This window comes from Gavialis gangeticus, unplaced genomic scaffold (genome assembly GCF_001723915.1).
Source record: "Gavialis gangeticus isolate Ggan-Ray unplaced genomic scaffold, GavGan_comp1, whole genome shotgun sequence".
NCBI lineage: Eukaryota > Metazoa > Chordata > Crocodylia > Gavialidae > Gavialis > Gavialis gangeticus.
Genome location: NW_017728995.1, coordinates 65,270,912 through 65,278,626, shown reverse-complemented (window position 1 = coordinate 65,278,626; position 7,715 = coordinate 65,270,912). Strand labels below are relative to the sequence as shown.

At 45.9% G+C, this 7,715-nt stretch overlaps 1 protein-coding gene across 1 annotated transcript in view; it reads left to right on the top strand.

Moving 5' to 3' along the window:
- The first annotated feature begins 1,846 nt into the window (after positions 1 to 1,846).
- NEU2 (neuraminidase 2) overlaps positions 1,847 to 7,715 on the top strand; it is a 54,297-nt gene continuing 48,428 nt past the window's right edge. Inside the window, exon 1 of the mRNA XM_019503756.1 lies at positions 1,847 to 2,042. The gene's annotated coding sequence lies outside the window, so the exon portion shown is untranslated. The remainder of the gene's footprint in view (positions 2,043 to 7,715) is intronic.

The window sequence follows — 7,715 nt, the reverse complement described above, 5'->3', positions numbered from 1 at the left end:
AATTGTGTATGTCTATCTGCATAGTATCATGTTTATTTAATGAGCAGGAGAGTGATTTTTACAGAAGAGGGGCTACAGAGAGGGTCTGAGTTTTAGCTAAAATGTTGGTCACATTTTTTGTCAATTCTGCCAATTTACAGTAGATATAATCCTACCTCAGTAGCATCACACTGCCTTCTTTCTGCAGACACGTGATCTGTAACCTGCACTGACCTGTCAAGCTGTATGAGCTGCAGCATGTGAAATAAACCTGGCTCATAGCAGTGGCTCATTGTTCTTGACTCCAGAGCTAGCATCGGAATTTGCACGTTTTATAGCTGCCTAACTGGCAATGTCAAGATGTCGGAGGCTGACAGCAGTGATTACGCCAGGAGAGGAAGACAGATGGGTTTAACACTTCAGCAGACTGCTGCTGTCTGATTTCATGTGCTCAGTTTAATGCAAAAAGGGCTATCAATACCAGCCAGGATAATTCCTGTATGTAAATAATTAGCTATGTTTTGTAGTCAAGATTCTCTGTTAGCATTGTCCTCCTGGGCAAGGGTATCAAAAGAGATCTTTCATGGGGTTTGGTAACCACAAGATGTGTCATACTGCATCCTTGTACAAACGGCAGGTGTTTGTCACTTAGGGCTTGATCCTCTATGGCAAAGGCATGGAGTATTACCCTGTATTCATTTACACAAAGGATGATGATGAGCAGGGTGGGAAGCAAAGAAGAGCTGGATCCTGTGTGAAGGGGAGCAGGTTTGCTCCACAGCTTCCTCTTTTTTTCTATCTAGCAATGAAACGGGTGCAAAGGAGGAGTGTGGGTAGCTATGCTCCTCATTTGCATGCTGACGACCACACTTAAGTCTCTTTTCTCAGACACGCCCACACCTCACTTCCTTTTTTTCCATACAGGGCACAAATCTTGAGAGTAAGGGAGTGGGCTCAGAGGGGGCAGGGATTTCCACTCTAAACTTACAACTATTCTTCAACATTGCTTTTGCCCAAACCTGGCTACTGCTCACTGGTGCTGTGGATTCCGCTAGCCATCAACTCCCTGCAGGGCACTGAGCAAAGACTTACAGGACCAAGATCTTTATGCAGCCTCAGTAAATGAGGAATTTAGGGCAAAGTGGACAACTTTATACCACCAGTCAACTCTTGAAAGCTATATGACCTGTAAACAAAGCTGAAGAACTTAAAAATTGTCTTGCCAACTTCCCCTCCCTCACCCTCTTGTCATTCATCCCTTACTTCCAAACTCCTTTATGCCTTGTAAAACCTGTATCCCAAAGCATTAGCTACTGTAATATATATATAATGCCCTCATATATAAAAGATGAAACTAGTACAGCTGAGTAAGGTGAGATGACATGAATTGGTAGATAAAATTGTCCCTGCCCTCCTTCCAAACCAGTATCCTTGCTGCCTGATAACTCTGGTAGCTCCTCCTTACCTTTGCATCCATTGTTCTTCTGATGCTGTCATATCAGGCTTTACTGATAGTGAGGATGCCTTGTGAGATAACCCATCCACATTCACAAGCTCACTTCTGGAGTCTCCATTTCTGACTGAACCTGTGGCACGAGAGACAGCTGACAAGTTAGTAAATCAGCAGTTTTCTTAATGATTTTTGTTATTTCTACAATAAGCAATAATGTGTTTACATGGAAGGAAATGGGAGAAGCAGTGGTTTGCAGTCATCTGGCTGTACTTTGACTCCTGAGGGGTAAATTTTCAAACAAGAGGTTGTAAAGCTCATATATCTACTCTTAGGACAAGTCTTTACACATTCATTTTCCTCAATTGCATGTACAATCAAATGAAAATATATGTGTAGGCTTGCATCATCCTTTGTGTGTGTGTATGTGTGTGTGCAATAGGCTTCTACCCCAAAAAAATGATCTACAGGAGCCAGTGACTTTCAACACCACTACTTACAGAGAAGAGCTGGGTGGAGCTAGTGTCCTGATACCTGTTTTCCCATGCCAGGACTTCAGCAGCTGTCTGTTTCCTGCCACAGAGAAGTCCACTTTATTGCAAGAAAAATTAAAGTAAGTTTTGGGAAGGAGCTTTGCCTTTAATCCTTCTCCCCTTTCTTTCAAGCAAACCTGAAAGTCTTTCTTAGGGAACCAAAGTTGTGGTAGAAATGATGTTAGGTCCCAGGCTCATCACAAAATTCTTTAACAGGGAAGGGCAGAAAAGGACTCATCCCACTTCCAAAATTAAGTCTGTTGTTATTTGAAGCCTGAAGATGAACAGCATTGTTGTTTTCTTTTACAAAGTAATTTTGCTTCTACATTAAATCAATGGCAATCAGTGAGTGCAGACCTGGCCTCTCTATATGAAGTGCATTTCCAATACACCCTCTTAGACAATGCTACTGATTCACCATTAGAGGATTGTCTGAATTGCAAGTTTTTGTACATCTGTGATATACAGTTTACTGAGAGTGGCAGGTGATGGGGAAGGAGCAGGGCAGGAGAAATTTCACAAAACTGCTTCTCTGTCTCCTAACTCTTTCCTCTAACTTAAACATTTTCTCCCTTGCCAAAGGAGATTGCTTGCAAAAATAAGTCTGATTCTAGATAACAAGGTGCCTGATGTGTCTTAGACTTTTCAGATACGCTCAAAAGGCAGGCTGGCACAAATGCCCAAATATGAGCCTCTGCCTGTAGTGGGTTTAGTTTCCTTTAGATTCACTTTTTCTTACCTCCCCACCCCCTGCTCTCATTTCTTAATTTCTTCCCACCATATATATTCCATCCTACTTATTTACTGGATTCTTGTGGGGGAGGGGGTTAATTCCTTTCTCCTCTCCCATTTTTTCAATGTCTCCTAGGTAGAAGGTGAACACATTAATGTCTGATATTGAGTCAGACTTTTGGACTCCAATTCAAAGGGGGTATGAATTTAACATAAAAGAGCTCACCCATCCCTTGTGTCCATGTGCTTGAGCAAATGCTGTGAGAAGAGGTTCCTGTTATATGAAGCTGAGGCTTGTATAAAAGCTTATGCTGTCCAGTTTCTGAGAAAGCGCGAGTGAATGATATTTGTGTTTCTGAGGGGAAAATCAGGAGAGCTGTTTATGCCATCCAGCCTACTGAAAAAGCTACAGTTCAAAGCTGGATTTGTTTCTTTGCGCACAGCTCCCAGTCAGCACATGACCCAGCAGAGAGATGTATTCCTCCTAGTAAGTCCTGTTATGTTGATTGGAAGAGAGAAATATTGCTCTGAACAGATCCTGCTGGATGGCTGCAGATGTGCAGGAGGAATGTCTGCTCCAAGAGGGTCCTGCTTTAGCAACGGAATGACAGGAAAGGCATGTGAAGAAGAAGCATTGCTCCGAGCAGGGCAGGTTGCACTGGTGCCGTTGTAAGCATGTCAGAGAGAAGCATTGCTCTTATGTGATTCCCCTGCAGTGACACTGACTAAACAGGAGAGATGCTGCCTTGTGCCATGGTCCAAGTGCAGAAAAGGCGTAGGCTTGTAGGAGAGAGGCCTCTCTCTAAGCCGGCTATGCAGCAGAGATGTTGTGGCTACACAGGAGAGAATGCCTTCCTTATACAGTGATCCTGAGCATGCAGAGAAGAAAGTCTTCTGTGTCAGTCCTGCTGCAGTGATGCTGTTGGTAAGCAGGAGAGGCAGAGGGAACTGCTCTGAGCCAGTCCTGCTGCTGCACTGCTGGGGTGGAGTAGAGGTCTGCCTTGGCATGCAGAATGCTCAATTAATCCACAGACCTCATTGACAACAGTAGAAGCATATAAAGCAGATGCTCCTTGCTCTTGTGCTGCCTGCTTGTACACTTAGAGAAGGGAAGGAGCTTTATTTGCATACCTCTTACTGGACAGAATCAGCTCCTTTGCTCAGGGGATAACATGGCTCCCTTGGCTGGCAGAGCAGGAGACCCTTTTTTTGGAAGAATCCCCCAGGCCTCTTCTGGGGGAAGTGTTCAATCCTCATGCCATCAAGGGAAACCCAGGCTGTTTGCTAGGGATGGGCAATGTGCCTCTCTGTTGGGTGATACGGTAGTCATCTTCAGTGATTTTTTTTCACACTGACACTTAGAATGCTGCTGCCCTTTTGTGACCCAAGCAACCTGCCCGCTTCTGGACTCTGCAGGTTTTGTTCTGCTTGGAGGAGAGCGATGCTTGGGTCAGGGATCTCTGCAATCCTGTTACATTCCAAAGAACGGACAAAGTCCTACTTCCCTGGGCACACAAGGAATCGAGCAGGCCATGGTTTCTGTGCTCACAGCTCCAACTTTCTTTCATTCAGCACTTGACTGAAAAGCTCTTTCAGCTTCTTACTAGGACCAGCATCAGTATTGGTACTTCCTTGCAGCATTCTTTCTCAGCTTCTCTGATCACTGTCCTGCTTCCCCCTTGGATATCACCCAGGTACACTCAGTTCCAATCTAATCAATTCCTGAGCCTCTGTGGGTTTGTCTGCACCACGTCAGTGGTGTGTCTTATGGAGGGAGCATGTCTCACCCACTCAAAACAGCCAACGCTCTCCCTAGATGTAAATTCACTGTGAGGCTGCTCTGGACTTGTCCCCAGCAGCTACTTTTGAACCCACAAGAACCCAAGGGTTTGAAAGCAAGAACTGGAAACAGGCCCAGAAGCATTTCATGGGTGAACTTCCAGCTTTGGAGTATGTCAATGGGTGTTGGCTGGGCGTGCTCAGTCCCGTTCTCCGCAAGACCAGCTACTGACACTGCATAAACAAGCCTTGTGTTTGCTCTGAAAGTACCTAGGGAAATACCTTGGGCCATATGATTCAGCTTTTACTCAAGTCTGCCACATGTCTGTGTGTTTTGGACACTGCTTGCATTATCTCAGCTTCCTGGCTGTATGCAGGAGATTTAATGGCAGTTTAGATGAAGGGTCGGAGTAGCACCCTGTCATTTCAAAGAGGTTTGATCCCACCCCTAACTGTGCAGTCTGTTTGCTGGAGGTGGTGTTCCTGGGCACGTTGCCTTCCCACTTTTTCTATTTATTTTCTGAGGGTGCTGCACAGACCTTCTTTGTAGAAATCCCATTTTTCTGTCTGTCTTCATATGTTGCTGGGGGTTGGCTCCCTTCTTGTCTGCCACTTGGTTTTCCCTGCTTAAAGTGATTTTCCCTGAGAGAGGGGTAGAGCCTGGCTCCTGAGCCTGTTCTGGTTCTCTACAGCAAAACATGCTTTGCAGGTCCAATGTGAATACTAGTCTGTCTGGCATTGAAACACCAGCTGTAGCAGAAGGGCAGGGGCTGACGCTTAGAGCTCTGTGCTGGAATCTCCACTTCTGTAAGTGTGGATCCACCCGAGCTCCCTTCCCATCACTACTAAACACAGTCCAAAAAAAAAAGAGTGAGAATTCTGGGTCTGGTACTTACCTGAAACATTCACAGCATTCACTGCCTCTCTTGTATTCCTCCTTTTCTCTCTGCTCGGTAGCCTCATAGACCGATAGTACCTGGAATTTCTTTGAATTGCAACATAGTGTTTTGGCTGCTCCATCTGAGTTGCATGGTTAGGACTCTCTGACTGCTCATCACTTTTGGAAACTGAGCCAGATGGAGGCATTGTACGCTGAGAAGTGCCATTCCTGAGACCGCTGGTTACTTTCCTGCTGTGCCCTTTCCTCTCTTCCATTTCTTCTGTCTCCCTGGCAACAGATGTTGATTGTTTAGTTAACAGAACAGCACAGGACCAGGAGCTCCAGAAACTTCATCAGACCTCTCTGCTGTAGAATGGAGGGGAATAAGTTATGGTTAATCCAGAAACTGAAGAGCATCCATCATCTGTGAGAGTGAAGTTTTCCCCATTCGGGATTGTGTTGAGAAACTATTGTCAGTACACATGACTATCCCATGTCTTCCAGCCCTTAGTGAAGTGACATGGTGTCATGATAAAAGGACTTTGCCATGATACAGGAATGGCCAATCTGCAGGATGTGTGCCACAAGTGGCATCAGTGGCTGCTGTGTGTGGCATATGGCAGATCAGAGAGAGCAAAGCATCAGAGAGGTCAGGAAACAGCAGAGCAGCAGATTGGGCAGGGAGCACAGAGATGGGAGTAGAAAGTAGATCAGCAGATTGGGTAGGGGAAGAAGATTAGAGGGGCATTCAGAGAGGGTGAGGGGCTAATTTTTGGCATGCCTGCCAAAAAGGTTGGCCTCCACTGCCATGATACAAGAGACCCTACATTGATCCAGTGAATTGGCAGCACTTGCTCTAATACGGAAGAACACAGATTTTTCATATCAGGATGGTTTGCAACCTGCTTGGTTGCAAATTAAGAATGAGCCACTCAGCTACTGCTTTTACTTCAAAGGACTGTTGTTATGACCAGCTGGTGTGCCATCAGGGCTCCACTCAGCTGATCTGAGAAGCAGCACCCTTTGACATAAAAGCCACAACAAACAACTGGCGCACCTCTTCAGCCCTGTACGATTGTTTTCTGTGGCTATATGTTCACCCCCCCCCCTTAGTTCACAAACCCTCATCTTTACAAGAGGTTCAGGAACCTACGTCTACAAAGAATCCAGGTTCTTTTGTATTACAGTTGACAATGTCTTGGCCAGTGCAATGGCTGAAAGGGACCTCAGGGTTATGGTTGATCACAGGATGAACATGGGCCACCAGTGCAACACTGTAGTCAACAGAACTAATAGCATACTGGGATGCATTAGCCAATGTGTCATGAGCAGGGCTATGGAACTGGTACTTCCTTTTTGCTCAGCACTGGTGAGACCCTAGCTGGAGTACTATATCCAGTTCTGGGCACCACACTTCAAAAAAGTCATGGAGAATATTGAAAGGGTTCAGAGAAGGGCCACAAGAATGATTGAGGGCCTGGAGGACAAACCATATGAGGAAAGACTAAGGGGTCTGTGACTGTTCAGCCTAAGGCAGAGAAGATTGAGGAGGGACTTGGTGGCTGTCTATAAGTATATAAGGAGTGAATATCAGGAGCTGGCAGCAAAATTGTTCACTAGGGAGCCCCAGAGGAGGACAAAGAACAATGGCCATAAACTGTTAAAGGATGGCTCCAGGTTGGATGTAAGGAAGAACTTCTTTATGGTAAGGGACCCTTCTGGATAAATTGGCTGATGAGAACATCCTAAGGGACAGCCAGCATGGGTTTGTCGTGGGTAGATCTTGCCTGACCAGTCTTACCAGGTCTTGCCTGACCTATCACCTGGACAAGGGAGAAGAGATTGACATCATATATTGGGCTTTAAAAAAGCCTTTGTTCTGGTGTCCCATGATCTCCTCATGGAAAAATTGGCCAACTGTGGCCTCGGCTACACCACAGTCCAATGGCTGGGAAATTGGCTCCGAGGTCATAAAATCATAGAAGTAGGGTCGGAAGGGACCTTGTAGATCTTCAAGTCTGACCCCCCGCCTGGGCGGGAGAAAAGACTGGACTCAAATGAGTCCAGCCAGGTAGTCATCAAGCCTCTTCTTAAAGATCCCCAGGGTAGGAGCCAGCACCACTTCCCTAGGAAGTTGGTTCCAACTCCTAGCCACCCTAACTGTGAAGTAGTTGTTGCGGATGTCCAATCTAAACCTACTCTCTAATAATTTGTGTCCATTGTTCCTTGTCATGCCAGGGGGCGCTAGGGGAAACAGTGTCTCCCCTAAACCCTTCTAGTCCCCCCTAGTGAGTTTATAGACAGTCACCAGGTCCCCCGTCAGCCTTCTCTTGTGAAGGCTGAACAGGTTTAGGTCCCACAG